At 43.4% G+C, this 22339-nt stretch overlaps 1 protein-coding gene across 2 annotated transcripts in view; it reads left to right on the top strand.

The window, feature by feature from the left end:
• The window catches only part of LOC147727489 (alcohol dehydrogenase 1-like), a 256534-nt gene that overhangs the window by 1176 nt on the left and 233019 nt on the right, over positions 1 to 22339 (top strand). The gene's annotated exons all lie outside the window — the stretch shown is intronic.

Here is a 22339-nt window from a genome sequence, read left to right as displayed (position 1 = left end):
ATCTGTCTCTAAACCTATCTGTCTGCCTGTCCGTCCAAAGGTTGGCAGAGTAAAACAAGCATTTGCAATGCATTAGGTCTCACATTTGTTTAAGTTAGAGCTGTTGGCGTTGAAAATGGCAATTGTTTTTACTTGTGTTTTTCCTATTTGCAGTGGAGTCATTATATTTGTATGGCACTATTGCCATTGGTATAAAATAGCAAAGTAAAAAACATTGTTATTTCCATTGCCAACCGCTCTAAATTAAACAAATGCGAGACCTATTGCATTGCAGATCCTTGTTAGTGAAGGTGCGAGCAGGACCAGCAAAGCAAGTGGACTGAAATATAACATATATATAAAGTAGCCAACTTACTGTGAGTCTGGTAGTTTCACAGCTATAGGCCAGGGATCATGAACCCGAGCAACCAAAGTGCTGTTGGCCAAAAAGTCCAGACTGCAGGAGGTACAAATGACATGGGTCATTTGGGAGGGAGCCGGATGCTGGAAGGCAGGTTTGCAGGCAGCCTTGTTGTACATTAGTCAGGTCCAATATAGAGAAGATGGCAAATAAAAAAAAAACAATGGAAAAAAAATCTTTTATCTTGAGTACCGTCACAGAGTAGCAAAATTAAGCGTATCCTTTGAAATCAATGTGCATCTCATTTTTAGGGTGCATTTCGGTGACAGCTGTATTTCAGCACGTCTGCTGCAGCATTTGAATTGGGAAAGGTGAATTATAAGCACCAGAATCTAAAGCATATAAAAAGGCTTGGGAAAGATACAAATGACATGGATCAAATGTCCTACAAAATACAGTCATTGTGATCTGGTGTTTACACTACAGTCCTTGAAATTAGGAGATCTCAGTTCCAATCCAATTTCAAGTGGCTTTGGCTGTATTTTCTGGTCAAAAAACAGCACTAAGTAAAAGGTCACATACAAGTATTACGTTCAGTTTCCTAAGGCATTCTTCGCCCATGGAGCTTTTGATGAGAGAAGAATCTCACAAGGCTCCTTGTCCTCCTAATACTTAAGGGGAGAAGGAAACAAGCAGTGCCAAAACCGAATACTTTGACCCGTGTCTATTGAAAAAATCTTGGCAACTCCAATAAAACACACAGACGAGGTACAGCATGGACAGTGGCATAGCAAGCTTTCTAACACAAATAACATGCACCGTGCAGGTTCATAGCAATATTACCAGTGGGAAACTTCCTTTACAATGATACTTTTACGACGCAAAGCTATTACAACGCAGGTTTTACTATGCATACCTTTACAACGCATTACACTGGGGGGAGCTCTAGGATAAGGAATAAGTTTAATTTACTATCCAACACCTTCCCTAGTGTCCACGGGGACTGGAGTTGGAATAGTAAATTAAACTATTCACTATCCAGCACCCCAAAGTGTAATGCGTTGTAAAGGTATGCGTAGTAAAACCTGCGTTGTAACTGCATGCATTGTAAAGCATGCGTTATAATGTCATACATCCTTACAAGTAGTGCAAACGCATCTCACATGCACCGAACAATTAAGGGCACCGGCAGCAGGTCCCCTTACACACACTGAACAGTTAAAGTACATGTAATAGCAGCATAAGCCTCCTTTGCCATCAAGTTACATGCGTTTGAAGCTGGCAAGAGGGCTGAGCAAGTTCACATTGTGGCAAGGCCAGCTCAGAGTTGGATCTTTCTGTGCAAGCTGTCAAAGTAACCAGCTCACACTCTCCTCGTAAAGGTTTCAGACAATGGAATGTGTAGATAGTGCACCCAAGGATGATATCGGAGTCGCAGTTCGTCACTTGTGGCATTATGAACCCTGTCCCTTCACAGACAAGTGTCTCAATGCAGGCACTCTGTGCTTTCTAATGATGGGATGGAGGTCTGCTGGTCTTCCCCAGGGGAGCTGTGGAACGTGGAACAGGGGAGCCAGGTTTGAGTCATAGCATCGGCTTACCATTCTATGATTCTGGACAGATCTCTTTGTGACTGAAAGAAATCTGACCTTCTGTGACATAAGTAGGTGCTCTGTAAAGGTCACTTTAATGCTCTTGGGCCACGTTGTCTTAGATAAAACTGCAGAAAAAAACCTATGCAACAGACTGCTGCCCTATTATTAATTATGCGGGAGCTTTGCAACCTTTTGCCAAATGTTCTTTATGAGAAACAGGCTGAAGATATACAGGTAGCCATGCTTTTAATTATTTGCAATGATTGACCCTCTTACTGTTCCCTGTAGCCTAAACATTTCAAACGCACCGAGGTTGACAAAGCCGCCCATTTAAATGAGAGAAAAGAAGACAAAGAAGCACATCAGCAAAAAAAACCCAAAAAAACACAAGCCTATTATAAAGAAACAGTTCTACCTGGCCGAGTACTGGCTCCTTGCAAAGTATGTATGGCTTCCTGTTGCCAGCACAGCATGTCGGGAATTGTAGTGTTTACTTTGCAAGTGAAAGTCGCGAAGGACAGGGTAGAACTCAGTGGCTAAAGGCGCATAGCCCTTTGCTCTTCTCGGCCAAAACTGTTATCAGAGATGATTAGCAGCCATGTTGTTTAATTAATAAATGCTCCCTCCTGCCTCCAGCATACTAAAGAAATATGGTTACATAATACACATGGATTACGAGTTGTAAAAGAGAAAGTGAAAGTGGAAAAGTGCAGACAACAGCAACGTAGATTACATCCTTCTGCACCAAACGTAAAACCACAGACGATTGCCACGTTGTTTATTAAATAATTGTGTTATGCACGTTAGGTCCTGTCTGCAGCCTGTTAACTAAACAATGATGAGGAAGACAACATGTGATGGGACAGGAGAGACGCACAATCGGGGCAAGATGCACGATGAGGAAAACAAGTTTTTTTTAAAAAAATACCTTCTCTCCGACCTGCTGTGAGCGGTATTTCCTATGGTGCCGATATGAGGAGAAACCTCCACGTTCAGCCTAGAGTGTGCGGGGATCAGGATGTGGTTTGGGGGACATTGGGCGCACACAGCATCACAACGCAACTGGGACATGAATACCTTTCGAAGGCTATGCGTGCTGAAATCTGAAGCGCGGAGTCAGTGGATGGCATTTACCACAGTGAATTAGAATTATGTGCTTTGCAAGTTGCGACAAGTGGTGTCGGAAAGTAAACAAGAATGGACAAGAAAAGCTGAGGCTGGTGTGGTTTGAATAGTCACCAGTATGCCAGAGACTACAGCGATAGAGGTAGGACTATCCTATGGTCCATACCCAAGTTAACAAGTGCGAGTGGACGAAAACTGTAGTTAGGCGCTGCTTCTTCCGGACCACACAAAGTTACTATCGGATCAACAGCCATCAGAAAGCAAGATAAGAACAGCAATGCCACAGTTAAATGAATCGCAAGCGGTATGACAAATTACACAGAGTTTCACCTAACATACAGATTACTTTAGGTCTCGCTGAGACAGGGCCTGTAGCGCATGCCCTGCCAAGGCGAGACCTAAAAAGGTGTTGATTTTGTGCCAATCTGCAATATATTGTTTGCGTTAACCATTACAGATGGAAGGTAGGGTTACCTCCCATGCAGGGTTGGATTAGCCAGTAAGCAAAATTAGCACATGATTAGGGCAGCAAGGGAAGAGGGGCACCACAGAAATTTTCCATTGCCGGATTTAATTTAAGACCATATGGTGCAAAACTGCAAATGGGGCAGCTGAGCCTGGTTCCATAAAAAGGGGCTCCCAGAAGTATATCTGAATGCCAGAGATAAATTTCGAACCACCACCTTTTACACAATTATTGACAAACTTGAAACCGAGATGAGATTAGGAAAAATATACAAAAATAAAGCAGAGAGATTTTCTTTTCTAAGTGATGTGACACATAATTTCACTTCATCTACTGAAATTAAAAGGTTTTGTCAGTGTTGTCAAAAGATGGTGCTTACGCAGAGGACTTGAAGACTAAGGGGCATTATTACAAACCACTATCACCATCACAACGTCAATTTTTTGGAGGTTGTGGGGGACGATAGGGGCTTTGCCTTATTTACAAGGCAGCGTTAAGCCACTTAACATGGCTTAATGCTGCCTTTTAAATAAAGCACCCTTTCTCGCTGTACTTAGCATGAAAGGGGAGGACAATGGGCGTTGCGGTGGGCAATCCACGCAACACCCATTGATTTTGACGTCTCACCGTATTTACAATGGTGGTGTTAATATGGGGCACCGTCAAAATCAGGAGCAGGGAAAATCTGGTCTTACCCTGGCGAAACAAGAAGAAATGTTTGATTTCTCCTCGTTTTGACTGTTCCATGTGTGCTGCGTTGTGCTGCACACATGGAAACAGCTAAACGCCATTGATTATTTATGAGCAGGAAGGTGTTCATTCCTGCACAAAAACAATCATTAACCCCTTAAGCGCTGCTGTCGGTCAACGGCCGTCACAAGCACTACCTTGCCAGTGCTGTGCACGACTGTTGGCCAGTGCAGGAAGGGGCACCTTCTTGCACATAAACAATCTTCCCCTGCAATGCAGACACCATTGCTCTATGGTGCAAGGATGCCTGCGTTGGCACTAGGCAGCTAAATTTAGGTCCAGCACAGGGGGGAACGCAGAGCTAAAACATATTGCTGTAAATATGGTGCAGTCCTGCTTTTCAGAAGTGGCTGAGAATGGCATTAAGCCAAGGAGGCTAACCCTACGCTCCATTAATTGCATGTAAATATGCCCCTAATTTCTCATCTGAGCTTCAGCAGTTTCACTCATATGTGTGTCATAAGTTCAGTGAAACACATTTTTTTAAAACAAGATTCAATCATACTAAACTTTATAAAGTAATTGAAGAAGACAATATTGAGTATGCCTTTCCAAACATACACATTTTCTTTTGTATATTTTTAACATAAATGGTCAAAAACTGCTCAGCTGAGCATTAATTTTCTCAGTTGAAGTAAATTAAAAATCTCACTAGAACAACTATGCCATTAGGCAGGTAGGTGCTCCAGTAATTTTAGGTGAAAAGGGTATGGACAGGACACACACACACACATACACACTCACACCATGCATTCACACACATGAGCACACACACACACATCCATTCACAACACTCATTACTAAATATTCAAACATACACGCCCGCACCAAATATTAATTTTAATAAAAAAGAAAAATCGGACTTACCTGCAGCTCTGCCTCGGAGGTCCCAGGAAGGTTGTGACTGCTGCCTTTCCTCATTGGTTGAACTTAGGTCAGCCAATAAGGGAAGGCAACTGTCCCAACCTCGTCACAGAGCGGGATGGGGTCGGTGAGATTGCTGACCCCATTCCACTCTGTGACAAAGTGTCACTGATTAACACTCAACCCTGAACGCTTCAGGGCTTAAAACTAAAGTGCCCAGGTCCGAGGCAAAGTGTGACGCTGCCCTTCGTCACTGAGGGGGAGGGTCTCAAAGACCTTTGCTGAGCTGAATAGATCATGCCCACAGGAGCTGTGACATCTACAGCCCAGCAAAGTTCAGCTCAGGCAACCAGGACCTGACCTGAAAATGAAGAATGTCAGTTATGCCGACCTTTGCTCAGCCTGACAGACACTGTTTTTGAGGAACAAAAGGTGAGGGGGAGTGGCCCTTCAGCCCTAATTGACCTGCCTCATCTGAAAGCAACTGGATGCCTTATCTCTACTAAGTATATAAACAGATGTGTTACGTAAGATTAGTTTTGAGGATCTGATCAAAAACTTTTCAATTAGATAAAGTAGGAGAAAACCTATTGAATATGCATAAAGTGGAAGTATCCAAAAAGACACAATATTTTCCACCTTACTGTAAGTTTTGTTTCAGTTTGAAAAATAAATTATTTTATAGTTTATTATTGTTTATATTTTGAATTAGAGACATGTGGGGTTAACCAAAATCTTTGAAGGGCTTAGTGCCTTTAAAATGTCTTAATTCAGCCCTGCTCCCAGCCAGATCAGTACCCATTGTTACACGTTCACGCTCATTACTTTTGGTCAGTGTTCCATGTGACTGAGTCACATCCATGTGGCTGAGTCACATGGTATCTTTATTATGTTTTATACTTTGTGTGAATCATTATGGAGATATTTTTTGGTGGAGGAAGGAGGCATCTCAAAGTTCTGTATTTTTATATGCAACATACACCAGTTGATCAAAATGCACATTTGTTTTTTATAAAGAATGAATAAATAGAAACACTATCTTTCATTGCACATGCCCATCATATAGCTCATAATATAAGAACCACATTTAAGAAAGCACCATACAATGTGACCTTTCATTGTGTCTTTCTTTGGTGTATCATCCAAACAATAACAAATACAAGCCATTTGCAAAGTCTTGCACTTCTGAAATGGAATATTGTAGAAGAAATAGTGTAAAAATCCAAACAACCTATCTGCAAATGCTATCCACTCTATGGGGCATATTTATGAGTTTTGTGGTGCAGGACAGTGCAGCAAGTCATATTGCTGTGCTTCCCTGTGTCTCAGTGAAAGGGTAGAAAGGACCGTATTTATCCAATATGGCATATTCCTGCCCCTTTCCTCGCGTTGACAGCCTTCAGCATCAAAAACAATCCTGAGAGGCTTTTTCTTCTTTTTATGTGTGCTGTAGAATGCTTGTTAAAGATAACAGGAGTAAAAACCCATCAACCTTGTTGGGATTGGGGTAGAGAATTATATACAATGAACAGTATCCCAACCGGTATTGTTTGCAGATACTTATTGAGGATATCAATACATCAAAGAACAAGGAGGCTCAGTTTGATTTTCATATGTGCTCAAGGCATCATTTTTATCAGCATTCTGAGAAGTATAGGGCAATTATAATTCCCAGTTAATATCAGCACTGCAATTTATAAATAACATGTGACAGCCCAAGATTGTACAAGGTGCACGAGTGACACTACGGCGACACAAGTGACAGTGAGAGCAGCGTGGACGGCGCGAAGTGTATTGTGAGCAATTATGTACAGTGAATAAAAACAAAGTGGTTTCAAAATAGTTCAGGATGGTTGTTAATCGTTTTCCATTTTTTGCGAAGACCACTGTGTGAGGGGCGCCTAAAATTTTGCTGGAAAGTCGACGACGTTTCGATCCGTACGAGTTAGGATCATCATCAGGACAGGAGAGCTGGAAGCAGTGCGTTTGGCAACTGGTTGATAGCAAGGATGGGCAGGTATGCGGAAAAAATTCTGCGGGTCGAGGATCTGTCTGGGTGCCTCGAGGGGCGTCCCGTTGCAGAGTAAGGTGTCCGAAATCACATCATCGGTACCACAAATGCATGGGAGCAAGGGTTAGGAGTGAATTGAAGGATTATCCAGAGCCGCGTGGTCCGTGGATAGGCAGAAACTGATCTCAGCATGATCGGTGGGAAAAGGAGAGTCGATCTGTCCTCGAGGTTACGGCGGGCTGTAAAATGCAGCACGGATCGGAAGAGCACGAAACAAGTAGAAATAAAGATATTTCCCCTCAATACGCCTCACCTTGGGAGGCGTATCTTTTTGGCGCATTCCCCAGTTTACAAGGACTTGTAGATCCGGGAATGCGTCAAAAACTATGGGAGTTGCAACTCCCATGAAACGCCTACCCATGGTAGAGTAAAGCAATGCCGTGATTTGTGCTGTGTTGTGTTACTCCATATCTTTGGAGCTATTCTAAGCCTTGCGAAGGCGCTTTATGAAGCTTCTAAGACCTGCCTTAAAGTTTGCGTTGCTCTTGTACCACATTGCATGGTGCAAGAGAGACGCAAACCAAGTCATAAATATGGCCCTCTATATTTATTTGAGGCAGTAAAGAGAAGCACCATTATTAAATTACTGCTTGGTGAGAACTCTGGGGGTCTAACAGCCAAATTGAGAGGCTACACTGGCGATACTGAGTCAACAAGATCTCAAAATATCTTTATCGCACACACATAGCGTATTAATAAGGATAGAGAAGGAAAAAAGGCTAACACTACATGCATAGAGGAGATTATTCGCAAAATGGCTGATTATTCCACAACAGATTGTAAAGGGTTTCCATCAAATTAGACTCAATGATCAGTCCTATCATTTTGCTAAACCCATGTGCAAATGAGGCTGGTCCCCTGATCAGTGGGACACTCAGCTCCGCACCTTATTGTTGTATCAGGATTTGGTCCACCAAATACACAAACCGTCCATGATGACTGATCTTTTGATGGTAAAGTAAGAAGAAATAGTGCAACGAACAAGAACGTGATTTAAAATAGGATGGAATGTCCTCCTTCTAAATACTTTATTCTGCGGACTGGACACGCCTCCTAATTAAAAAATAGAACAGTGCAAGAGAAGACAGTGACAATTATCTGTCTACATAAGGGCCAACATGTTTCTGCCTAACGGGTATTTAATCCCTTGGCATTCGTCAGGGCCTCTGCTCGTATAATAGTTGCACTCCTAATAGTGAAATATAGAATTCACCACCATCACCAAAACAAATTGTAGTAAAACTGGTTAGAAACGGTACAACCTGTAACAACCATGGACATTAACCCTCCGATTCACAATGGTTACTGTGAATTCTGTGAAGGAAAACGTTATATCATTAGTACTGTATTCGATGCATCAGTCTCATGTGCATAGTGTGTCACCAAGCCAACCAATAATGTGTGTCAGAAAATTAATTTTTATGCTTACCCTTTGTGGTAGGGCAATAGACCTCACCTCACCTGGACACTGCTCAGGTACTAAGAGGCCCCACACTACAAAGATGTAGGGAAAACAAAAGAATGTGGCAAAGTACTGTAAAGAAATTTTTTCGCTTTATACCCTGCCTATGATCATTCCTATAACCAAATGCCCTGTATCTAGAGGCAAAACATATGAGGTAGATAAACACCCCAAACTCAGTGTACTAAGCCTCAAAATGACCCAGAAACTCGACTAAGATACCAAACTTTAAGGAAGATTAGAACTCCTTTGTATGCTTATTCAGGAATTTTACTACATACTGATCTTCAAAACCTGTGATTTGCTAAAGTTTACAACATAGTATAGCTAAAAATATTCTAAAAATATTCTGTGGTAGCTGCTCACCTTTCCGTCGGTACCTCAAGCTCCCATCTGAGACTTGGGGGAGGCACCGATCTGTAGGAGATGCTAGTATAAGTAGTCTAGTGAGGGTTTGTTAGTGAAGTATCCCTCCACCTTTAAGATGCATACTAGATAGTGGCAATCTTATCATGTGTCCCTTCAATTGGTATATATTAGTGGCAAGGACACTATTATCAGACATTTATTGTGAAGTAAGCCTTATTGGTCTTTATTTTCATAAGAAAACTGACTGAGCAAGTGCCGCAAGGGTGATGCCCGACAGCTGGTGGAAGGTTACACAGTGTTCCACCAAGTTTCCTAGGGAGCTCTTTTGGGCGTGTGTGAACAAGTCGATCCCGAATGCTGCTTGCCCTTTTGAACGCAAATAAGGGCTGCACGATTTTCTCTCTCCCATGGTTCAGAAGGCGCCAGTGTCTTTTGACAATCTTCTGGATGGCATTGCTTCTAGTATTGAAGGTGCTCACGAAAGTGGTAGCTCTCGTAAAGGAGGAGTGAGTTCCGGGCCATAGGTTTCTTATACAGTTCACTCTGCAATCCTGCAGTAGTGACATAGATCGACAGATCTAGGAATGCAATTCTTTCCTTATTTGTTTCCATGGTGAATTTAAGAAACTGGTTTCTACTGTTTAGCCATTGGTGGAATTCATTGACGGAATCCACCGTGCCTCTCCACACCACCAACACGTCGTCAATATAACGCTTCCACCACCTAATAGAGGTGTGGAAGGGGTTGGTGGGTGTCAGTACGTGTTGTTGTTCGAACTGGTGCACGTATAAATTCGCCAGGCTCGGCGCAAAAACGCTGCCCATACTCGTGCCCGATATCTGGAGAAACAGCTTGTCCTCATACTTGAAGAAGTTCATTTTCATGGCTATAGTTGCCAAAGCCATTATAAATGGTACAGGGGTGATAGTTTCACATATACTATCCCTCAGGATGGATGTTACGACTTCCAAAGTCTCATCCTGAGGGATAGAAGTATACAGTGATTCTACATCGAAAGAGACCAGGAGGTCTCTTTCAATATCATAATCAATTTCTGCAAGGACACGCAAGACATCTTTAGTGTCCTGCACATATGTAGGCATTTTCTGTACAATTGGCCGCAGAAAATAATCGACAAAAGTTGACAACGGCTCCAGGAGAGACCCTATTCCTGAAATATTAGGCCTACCAGGCGGTGGCCTCTGTGGTTTGTGTACCTTTGGTAAAAGGTAGAAATAAGGAGTGGTTGGGTGTTTACCAACCAAATAGGTCGCCTCACTTTGAGTGATCCAACCCTCAGATAAAGCTTCTTCAACCATATCCTGTATCTGTTTAGTCACCTCTTCTGTAGGATCTGTAGACAAGGGAGGTAAGTAATATAGGTATTAAAATATATAGAATTTTTAACAATATCGATTTGTTTAAAGTGTTTTTTATGTTAGTATATGTGTGAAAACTGTATACATGGTTTTTGTAATTTATTTCAAGTAATGCATTTTATGTTATTTAATTTTTGAGTAATTTAATTCTGTAGCGGGTTGTGGCTTTATAGGGGAATAGGGTGGGAAGTAATTTAATTATATTAAATTAAATATTAATTTTTTTAAATGACTAATAATTTATTTAATTTTGCGTTTTAGTTCTGTAGCGGGTTGTCGGTTTATTGGGGAATAGGGTGGTAAGCAATTTTATTGTAATTAATTAAATATTTTAATTTATTTATTGGTATTCATTTTGAATTACTGTTAATTACTTTTTAATTGGTAATTGGTTAATTGATAATCATGTTAATTTTATTAATGTATTTTCCGTAGCGGGTTGTGGGTTTATATGGGAATAGGGTGGGAAGTAATCTAATTGTAATTAAGTAAATCATTTTTATTTAATTATTGGTATTGATTTTTAATTTATTGTTAATTAATTGTTAATTTGTAATTAATTTGTATTAATAGGTAATTAATTTTAATAACTAATATGTATTTGTATTTTTAATTGATTAATTATTACATACTATTAAATTGGTAATTACTTTTAATAAATGTTTTATTAGTATTGATATTTCATTTATTTTTAATAAAATATTTCATTTTTTCTTACCCTACTATTAAACTTACTAGAGTGGGAATAGTCATTTTTACCACAAGGCTATCCAAAGCTTTCCCTACTGTTGCACTCTCTGGAGTGGGAATAGTAATTTTAACCCCTATACTATCCAATGTTTTTCCTACTGTTGCAATCTCTGGAGTGGGAATAGTAATATTTACCCCTACGCTATCCAACGCTTTCCCTAATGTTGCACTCTCCGGAGTGGGAATAGTAATTTTTACCTCTATGCTATCCAACGCTTTCCCTACTGTTGCACTCTCTGGAGAGGGAATAGTAATTTTTACCCTCACGCTATCCAACGCTTTCCCTACTGTTGCACTCACTGGCGTGGGAATAGTAATTTTTACCCTCCCGCTATCTTACGGTAAAAATATTGTATATTTTTTATTAATATATACATATGTTATAAAAATTAAAATTGTCTTTTTTTTATAACTTAAATTAATTATTTAGTAATTGTAAGGTTATTTAAGTATTTTTAAGTATGTTTTAGTTAATTATATTTATTCTTTTATTAATTTTAAATTACTTTTAAGACATTTAAAAAAAATCGATATTTTGACTAACTATATTTTTTAAAACTACATTTTTGATTCAATGTTTGTGTATTTACCTGTTTGTAGATAGGAATTCGATATTTTTGTATTCTATATTTTTTCCTCGATATTTTGGTAATTTTATATTATTGAATTCGATATTTTGTCAGTGATGACACGCTCAAGCTTTAAGTCCCTTGCAGGTGAATAACAAGCTTGCTCCCATTAGGAGAATACCATACACTTACACGCTCTTGGCAGGAGGGGAGACAGAAACAGGGGAGCCATTATCTAGGAGAGAGGGTGTGTTCTAACATTACTCTTTCTGAGTTCAACAGAGTTAAACACAAACATACACTTCCATGCATCCAAATTCTGAAATGTGTCTCAAAACCGAAGCAAAATACTGAACGGGTTCTTTTGTAAACATACAGTCAAATAGGAATTTTCCCTTTATTATTAAGTGTGTTATCTTCATCACCAGATCCACAACATCCCGACACAGAGGCTGCAGAGGCTCTCTTAAAAGGGGGTCGAGTCTGGGTGTTCCATCAAATTCAAAGCCCAACTCTGGGGTTTCAAGTCACTAAAGAGGGAGAAGCCTCTGTGATTTCACATGATTGTCTATCTCATTGGAGTACAAACAGCAGAACCCCCAGGGAAACCCATCAGTGCAGGGAAGCAAGGCTTCATGGCGGGGACTTTAAATCCCCACACTTGCATAAACCTTAATGAGTACTTAGCACTACTTAAATGGTAGGTTTGCAGACCAAGGCAAAGACATGCAAGGATGCTTTATTTAGTTGATACATTTGTGCGATTTACCTGTATAACTCGTCGGTTCCGATGGCCCATCCAGGGTCATCTTGGTTGTATGAGGAGAAAGCTGTTGTAGAAATCCTACCCATTTTCCAGAAAAAGTTCTACACAGGATCTTGAATTTGATTATTTGGCTCAATGGGAGGCTTAGGAATTATTTTAGTGATTGTGTATAATGATCAGATTCCACCGGATGTAGCGATATCCTGGGTCCTCTGAGGTTTTTGTATTGCCTTCATCAATGTGCCACTGTACCTTACATCACAGTACTTTTGTCAAGGTAGAACTAGGACTTTAGTGAACTGAGGGGCATATTATCAAGGGATTTATCTCTGCTTTTTTGGCTTTAAAAGCCAAAAAAGCGGAGATAAAATGATCTCCCTAGCAGCAACAGGGTGCTAACACGCAAATTTGCATGTTGGCACCCTTTTTCTCTACGCTTCCCCTTGCATCTCTAATGAGATGCAAAGCAGGCGTTCCAGAGAAAAAAAATAGGAGAAATGTTGTTAAGCGACATTTCTTCTATTATCAAGGATATCGCTAACCCTGTTAGTGATAAAAAAGCAGCGCTAACCGCGGTTAGCGCTGCTTTTTTTACACCTTATATTTTCCTGACTTAGCCATGATATCCTATGGAAGGTGGATATCATGGCTAAGTTTGTGAGCCCCTATCATCAAGCTAACACCAAACTTCGAGAGATTATCGTTGGTTTTCCAGCGATATTCTCTCATTTGGCAGTTAGCATGAGGATTTTTAACACTTCTGAGATAAACGTTGCTAATAGCAAGTTATCTCAGCGATAATTGCCGGCGATGCTTAGCGATAAAAGTCCTGACTTTTTTATGCATCGAGCTGGACACGGTCAAGGGCAAGTCCCGACTCCCTGCAAACAAGGTACGGGGATTGCGTCAGGACATTCAGGCATTACTGGGGAAAGACAAAGCCACACTGGGTGACATCCAAGGCCTCATGGGCAAACTTAACTTTGCAGCCAACGTGATCCCCATGGGGAGGGTTTTTGCCAGGAGACTAGCAAGGGCAACTGCAAAGGTTAAGAAGAAGCACCATTGGGTCCATTTGGGGACAGGCTTGAAGAAGGACCTCTCTATAAGGTGTGAGTTCCTGACGCAGTTCAATGGGACAGTGATCTGGAGGGCACCCTGGGCTGACAGTCCCGATCTCTGCCTCTTCATGGATGCATCAGGTAGAGAGTGTTTTGGGGCAATTTTGGGTGCTGAGTGGTGTGCCCAGGAGTGGCCCAATGCCTGGTACAAGCGAAACATCATGGCTAACATCATAGTCTTGGAATTGTTCCAGATTGTCATTGCGCTACATCTTTGGCCTAAGACTCTATCAGACAGAAAGGTCCTATTCTGGTCTGATAACATGGAGGTAGTGCAGGCCATCAATGGGCAGACTGCCAAATGCCCGTTGGTTCTGTGCCTGCTCAGAGAGTTGGTGAGGGCTTGCTTGCGCTGTAATGTTGAATTCAGGGCAAGGCATATTGAGGGGGTCGAAAATGTGGGGGCTGATGCTCTTTCTCGTTTTCGGTTGCTCTGCTTCCGGGAGGCCTGGCCGGGGGCAAGCGCAGAGATGACCCCTTTCCCAGCACATTTCTGGAGGATCTTGAAGTGGACCAACGACTGAGGGCAATGGGGGAACACTGGTGCCAGTTACTAGGAAGCGTTATAGGTCACACCTGGCCATCTTCATGACAGTGTCACATTCCCTGGGACTTTCTTCTCTACCAATTGAGGGCAGAGTGGAGGCATTCGTGGTATGGGCTAATGAACAGGGGAGTAGCCACTCCTGGGTGTGTGGCCACCTGGAGGAGGTGAGCCACGACGCCAGGCTGATGGGGGGGCCGACCCTACTAAATAATTTGTCATCCGTGCGGCCCTCAAAGGTTGGACCAGAGATGAGCCCAGGGCTCCCATTGATTTTGAGATTCTCAAGGGGATGCTGTACGTATTAGAGGGGGTCACCTACTCGAATTTTGAGGTGACACTCTTTGCCGCAGCCTTCTGCTTGGCTTTCTTTGGTGCTTTTTGAATTAGTGAACTGGTGGCAAGATCTAAGGCTGACAATTCAGGGGATGCCTTAAGCATTCAAGACGTTGCCCTCACAGACACCCTCTCCATCCACCTTAGGAAGTCCACATCATGCAGGACGGGGGTTGATGTGGTGCTCAGGCCGTTGGGTGATCTTAGATATTGCCCAGTCACCAAGGTCATGGAGTACCTTGCTTGCCGTCCCAACTCCCCTGGTTACCTATTGATACATCCTGACCTGGCTCTCCTCCCTAGGTAGCAGATGGAACGGCTGATGAGGGCAAGCTTGGCTAGGACAGGCTTGTCACAGCAAGGGAAGAAATACTCTAGCCACTCCTTTAGGATAGAGGCCGCTATGGCTGCTTTCAATGGCGGAATGGAGCCAGATGGTGCAAAGAAGATTTGGTGGTGGGATTCTGAATGCTACAAACGCTACGTCCGCCCATGATGTACCTTGTGTATTATTAGTGTGCAGTGAATTGCAGTGTATTTAAAAGATTTAATTATTTTATGCATGTTTGGACAATCATTAAAAGAGTAGAATGTGTAAATCTTGTCTCTTCCTTCACTAGGGCCACGGGTATGGGTGATTGGGCATTCATGCATCTACAGGGTGGCTCAGTGGGTGGCGCACCAGAATTGGAGGCGGGGATTCCCACAGACACTGTTTGAGTGGATGGGATTCCACGTCATGAGATGGAGCAGCCTCAGGAACAAATTAGAGGAGAGACTTGCGGCTCAGGGGGCTCTCCCTCAGATTTTAGTGAAACACCTGAGGGACAACAACCTCATTGACATGGGTAGGAGGTTACTCTTGCAGGTCATGAAAAGCGTTTTGGGTGAAATCAGCGAGCGCATGGGTCAATGCAAGGTGTACTGGTCATTGATGATTCCACATAGAATGTGGCGAGGGGCAAAATTGGAGGAAGCAGCTGAACATTCCCGGAGGCGAGTTAACGGGGCAATGCGCATGTTTACTGACCACAGAGGTCTGGGATTCATCAGACACAAGATGATCCAAGAGAAGGTGAAAAGGTACTTTGAGGTTGATGGGGTCCACTTATCACCAGTAGGTATGGACCTTTTTCTCTTAGACTTGAGCGAGATGCTAGAGATGAGAGGGTACAAGTAAGACCATAGCTGTAGTGGGGGGCTCTGGAGGTGACGGTGGCCACCTCCAGAGCTGTGAGTTACAGGGTGCTCTGGAAGCAGGCCAGTACCAAGGGTACTTCTGCGTGGCACCATAGGGGGTACCAGAGCCAAATCCAAGGAGCCTCATGGGAGGGTCCTTGAAACCGTGTTGAGCTCGCTAGTCCTTTGGGCAGTTGTGGGACTGAACAACCGGGGGGTTTGCTATGCAACGCTTCGCCCTGAAAGGGGCATGAGTAATGTACCAACAGTCACATGATTCATGAGAGGATCACTAGTAAGGGCAGCATAGGCAGGGTTCGCCCCAGTGCTGCCTGGCTCATCAGGCGGGCAGGCGGCCCAGTTGGTTGCCTGCCCTTGGATCGCCCATAAGATAACCCACCTATTACATAACAGTGTATGTAATAAACCGTCAGCCACTTTACCCAAACCCAAATTGTGTTGTGTGTTTATTTATGGGAAATGTCTATTATGTTTGGGGGGTGGAAAAGGATGCCAAAGATGATACTATGCCCATTCAGCCTGATGCCAGGTCGTTAGCCTGGTGCCTACAGTTCAAGAAAATAAAGAGAGGGAGCAGAGAGAAGAGAGAAGAGAGAAGAGAGTATGGGGAAAAGAGAAAGATTGAAGGCTTCCCATGTTTGCATCCCTTGTCACGCTGTACTGTGGGGCAATCAGGCTTCTGCTGTTGTTTTGATTATTCGTCCAAGCGTCATGTGTGGAAATTTGTAATTTGTGATGAACTTAGTGAACCTTGAAATAGCGCGTCTCATCATTTAAAATTGCACCAGAACGTCTTTAAGCCTATTGTTTTTACTGCTGTTTCTATTCTTGGGGGGCTCACCAGAGTTAAGGGGAAATATTTATTAGGCACACTGACACCACTGTCACATTTTAAAAGAACACAGTCGGCACTGCCGCTTTGCCGATTCTCGGCGACGGTGGGCGCCATCTTGAGGGAGGCAGGGAGAGCGCTCTAGTCGCGCCATACTCCCACCCCCTTTTCTACCTATATTATGTGTAGACTGGCCAGACGGCCAAGCCCGTCTGCGCCCGTCCGCGACCGGACCGCGCCGGGCGCAGGGCATGTTACCAGGTTGCAACCCGCCATCAGGTATGACAACAACTATCTACTGTCCCTACGTCCTCCATCTGCTCCCCACTGTTCTGACTGCCCCCATATTGACCCCCTTAGCAGCCCCCTTGTATGTCCTCGTTGTGAGTGGACTCCCCCTCTGCCTATAAATGACGTTACCAACGCGCAGCCCCCATTAAAAATTCGTCCCACCCACTTTAAGGGAGGTCTCGTTAATGCCAGGTCTCTAGCCTGCCACTGCCAAGACGTACATGACTTAATACTAAGCCACCAACTGGATGCCCTGTTCATTACCGAAAGCTGGCTCAACGAATCCTCCAACCCCGATTTGGCCATTGCCCTCCCCCCTGACTTCACCATCTTCAGGCGGGATAGACCTTCTGGTCGAGGTGGCGGGGTCGCTCTAATCATTAAGGAAATTTTTCCATGTCACATTTTTGACCTATGTCACCTTAAGGATACTGAAAGCTTGGGTTTCTCAATCAAAATCAACGCCTCTTTTTCTTTCTCGGGAGGGCTTCTATATCGTCCTCCTGGGAATCCTACTTCCTTTCTCAACTCTTTGGATGAGGCCCTTGGAGCGCTCATGCTACAGTTCCCAAACTTCACTCTTATTGGCGATATAAACCTTCATATGGAATCGCCTGTTGACCCCCATACTATCTCCTTCTTACAGTCCTTAAACATCTTTGGACTCGTCCAACATATCACCACGGCCACTCATAGGGCTGGACACACAATTGATGGCATTTGCTCCAATCTTCCAACCCTCTCTACCTCCCCCCGCTTCCCTAAATTTGGACCGATCATCATTTTATCCCTTTTGATATTATGATACCTCTGCCTACCCCATCCAGTACCAGGCATACCCCAGCCACTTTTACAGTTAACTGGAAGAAGGTGACCGAACGCATAAGTCGGGAGTCACAACCACTTCCCCCATCCCCTATAGTAACTGGAGATGTTGAAATTGACTCCTGCAACTTCCATACCTGGATGAACCAAATTGTTACGGCCAATACCGAGTCCAAAAACCATCAGGAAAAGGGTCCTAAAAAGAAAAAACCCAACGCCCCCTGGTTCACTCAGACCTTAGCAGATAGTCACCTCCTTGTCGGAGACTAGAAAGACACTGGAGACAAACATATGACACGGTCTCCAGAACATGTTATGTACAACAGAGGAAATTGTACCTCTCTGACATAAAAACAGCAAAAAAGGAATATTACACCAAGCTTATAACGGAAGCTCACCAAAACCAAAAAACTATCTTTACTATAGTCAAGTCATTCACCCATCCGAAAGCCCTCACTACCGAAATTCCCCCCTCAGAGAGCTTATGCAACCAAATTGCAGACTTCTTCGTTGACAAAATTGTCAACATCCAGAAAGACTTTCCTCCTCCTCCGACAACCCCCTTAGAGACAACAGTCAACTACCCTCCTCTCTCCAGTTTCAAATCGGTCTCCCTGCAACAAACTAGCAAGGCAATTCGGGCCTGCAAATCAGGAGCGCCCACTGACTCCTGTCCTCCCATCATTTTACATCATCTGATTGAGGCAGTTAACCCCTACATCAACGCCATTATTAATGAATCCCTTGAATCCGGACTTGTACCAGCTGACTGGAAGAAGGCCATCGTAAAACCCCTATTGAAAAAGCAGAACAAATCGCCAACAGACTTGTTGAACTACAACTCCCAGAATGCCACGTACCCGGCTCGCTGTGATGTAAGCGCCCGCTACAGCCACCAGGCGTCTCCAACGTAAGCAGTCCCTGGCTCGCCTGTGCGAGAGGAAGGTCAGTGTAACCCATGCTCCGACGAGATAACTCTGCTTTACACCCGCAACCATAACTGAGTTAACCCCCACCCTCCCACTCTTGTTTTACAGCGCGAGTAAACAGCGCTGCTGAAAAGGACTGGGAAAACTCATTCCCGTTACAAACAGAGACCGGGTCCAACGAAGAAACACACGGCATGGCGACCGCCGCCCTGTGGTAAAACCCGACACTCTAGGTATGTGCTTTTCACTTTGTCCTACTAATGTCCTAGTGTTCTGAACCAGAATAAAGACCAAAAACTGAGCGCGACCTTAATTTCCCTTAGGTCGCACAAACTAAGTAGGACGAGCCAAATGAGGAATTGAAATCTACGCTTGACTCGAGACAAGGTATGATTATGCCGCCTTGGGGTCTGTAGTAGTCACTTTGCTCCACTTGAGATGGCCTACTAAGCCCGTGAACTAATGTCTTACAGATTTAAACTTTACTCCAATTGATTCGCGATGCACAGTGCCATGTGCTCAATCTAATCCACGAGAGCCCTCTGCTTCGGATACAAAGGTAAATTAATCCATCTAAACACAGCAACAGTGGGGAATCTTTTAGAAATACATAATCTTAAAACAAACTTCGTTTCTTATTTTTTGTGCAGAATCATAACACTGAGAGAGCCCTGAGGAGAATCTGCAACTATTTACAGATTCGAAACGCGTCGGCAAAACGGCAGACAAATTTCAATATCAGTACCCCCTTTGTGTTGGGTTTAAACATTCGTTGGTTTGAAATAATTTGATTTGTCTTTTGATTGCTGCCTTTTACATCTTTTGTTTACCAATCTTCTGGTTAACAGCGCCCTGACTAGCTCTCAAAAATCAATCATTGTTTATAGAGTCAAGAAATACCATTTTCATGAGAAGTTTGTTGTGTATAGTATATGTGATACATGTCCAGTTGGCGTAAATATGTGTAAATGTTTTTGTATTCTTTTGTAAATATTCTCTCTGCAAGTGATTACAAAGTGTTCTTCTTGCCCATGAAATTGTTACATTTCAAGTTAAAATATATGAATAAAAGGGTGAAATAATATTACCCATACAAACAAATTGACCCGGCCTTTTGTTTGTCAGTCTCATTAGCTTGTAGCGAGACGAAATAAGTGGGTGGGCTAGCAAACTGTCTTGTGTACTGTTATATTGGGTCCAGCTGCCCCCCGTCCAAGGGCCAAACTCCACTTCTTTACCACTCCCATCATTTTACATCATCTGATTGAGGCAGTTAACCCCTACATCAACGCCATTATTAATGAATCCCTTGAATCCGGACTTGTACCAGCTGACTGGAAGAAGGCCATCGTAAAACCCCTATTGAAAAAGCAGAACAAATCGCCAACAGACTTGACCAACATGCGCCCCATCTCCTTACTTCCCATCCTTGGCAAAGTCACGGAGCATTTAGTTCATGAGGAGCTTAAAACTTTTGCAGAAGCCCATAACATCCTGCACCCCCAACAATCGGGTTTTCGCTCCGGTCACTCCACCGAAACAGCGTTGATCGAACTTGCTGATTCCATCAAATTCCTGCAGGATGAGGGCAAGCAGGCTGTCCTCATCCTGCTGGATCTTACAGCAGCGTTCAACACTATCTTGCATACCATCTTAATCAACCGAATGCGAGAGATTGGCGTGACAGATACAGCCTTGGCCTGGATTTCATCGTTTCTATCTAATAGGTCCCAGACCGTATCTCTCGGTCCCCACCTATCCTGCGAAAAACTCATCACATCTGGAGTGCCTCAGGGGTCCATATTAAGCCCTCTATTTTTTAACATCTATATGGCACCCCTCCTAGCTGTGATAGAATCTCATGGGATTCTTGTCACGTCCTATGCTGACGACACTCAATTGATCGTCACCATTGACAAACAGCGGTCTGATGCAGACCTCCGGTTTAAAAACTGTCTTTCTGATGTTTTCAAGTGGCTAAATACTAACCACCTTAGATGCAACAGTGCTAAGACAGAAATCATCCCACTGGGTAAAAATCTGTCTTTTTGCCCGAAAGACTGGTGGCCCTTAGGATCAGAAGCCCCTCCCAGTGCAGTACCATCAGCCCGGAATCTAGGCGTGCAATTCGACTCCTCTCTCTCCTTCGATTACCACGTCAAGATTACTGCCGGTCGCTGTTTTGGAAAAATAAAATCTCTGAAGAAATTCTTTGATTTTCTCCCAATTGCAGCTAGAAAGTCAGTTGCGGTTGCTCTCATACTTTCCCGACTTGACTACTGCAATGGCCTTATGGCCGGAGTGCAAAAATCTACTCTCAGAAAGCTGCAGAGCATCCAACATGCTGCAGCCAGACTGGTTTTACAACTCCCCAGAAGGTCATCAGCGTCTACAGCTCTAAATTCTCTGCACTGGATGCCGCTGCATAAAAGAATCCTTTTTAAACTGCTCCTTACAGTTTTCAAAACCATGCAAAATACAGGGCCCCGCGATTTTGCAAATCGCTTCATGCGCTATAATCCCCAGCGCTGCCTGAGATCCTCTGGGACAAATCTGGTCCTAATCCCCAGATTCAAATATAAGACCAAGGGTGGGAAATCCTTCACTGTTCTGGCAGCCAAAGCCTGGAACAACTTACCTACCAATCTTAGATTCATAGAAAATGAGAACAATTTTAGAAAACTTCTCAAGACATGGGTCTACCAACATTCAGACTCATCCGTCCTGGCTGCCATTTAGTTTCACTCCTTCATCACACTCCACCCCCTCAGTTATCCCCCGCAGCTTGCTCAGCGCCATGATGCTCCCCTGGGAGTGAACGTTCGCGCTTTACAAATGCACATAAATATCAAATATCAAATATCAAATATAATGTTGTTATATGCGTGACAATTTTACTATGAAAATTTCCTGGAATCCGGTTCTTGCTTCAATGAAGTTGCAGGCATGAAGTTTTCTGTTTAAAAGTAGGAGTCTCAGCAAGAGGGCCTGGTGCCGAGTTCTTTGTTTATGCACACTAGGCAGTGAGCTTCCGGTGCGTCTTCAACTGATAGCTTGGCTGTCTCTGTGGTCTGAGGCTTGTGGCATTTTTTGTTCGACCAGCCTGAGATATTTTACCACTCGGTAATTCAGTTGTGTGGCCCCTGGATCAAAGCATGCCAGCACCGCTTGCCTCCTAAAGCGGATCCCTCTCTCTATGAAAGATGCCTTTAACAGCTGTTTCCTTTCTTGCAGTAGCTCCTTGCAGGCACAGATTAAATGCAGAATGTCTCCTGTTCCTGTGTCACACAAACTGCAAGAAGTTTGGGTTGGCACCCTCTGCCAGGGTGGGCGGTTCTGGGTGCATGGGAGGAGGCCCAGTCGGTGCCTAAGAAATGTCAGTTTTATTGATTTGGGGTAACCTTGATTAAAGTATTTTTAAGGTTTAAGCTTTTTGTAAGTGCAAGGGTTATCCAGGTGTGAGATTTGGCTGAAACGGTAGCCTTGTCCTCAGTTTGAGTTGTTTTACGAACCTCCACACCAGCTTCTTAAAAGTTGAATGAGCTAGCTGTGTTTTCCAAAAGTCACAGAGACCAGCAGTTAACAGAGATTCCTGCAGGTAGCTCCTTGTGGGTGGAGGAGGTGTCCCTCTGCTCAAGTTCTTGCCATAAGAGTTGGTTTAAGGTATTTGGAGTGGAGGACCTGATCTTGTTCCAGCAGATGATGTATGCGCCATGCCTGGACAGAGATTATTTTTGTAGACCAAACTCTAGCC

Source organism: Lissotriton vulgaris, chromosome 3_1 (assembly GCF_964263255.1).
Source record: "Lissotriton vulgaris chromosome 3_1, aLisVul1.2, whole genome shotgun sequence".
NCBI lineage: Eukaryota > Metazoa > Chordata > Amphibia > Caudata > Salamandridae > Lissotriton > Lissotriton vulgaris.
The sequence above is the reverse complement of the archived record's forward strand: the minus strand, read 5'-3'. Positions and strand labels throughout refer to the sequence as shown.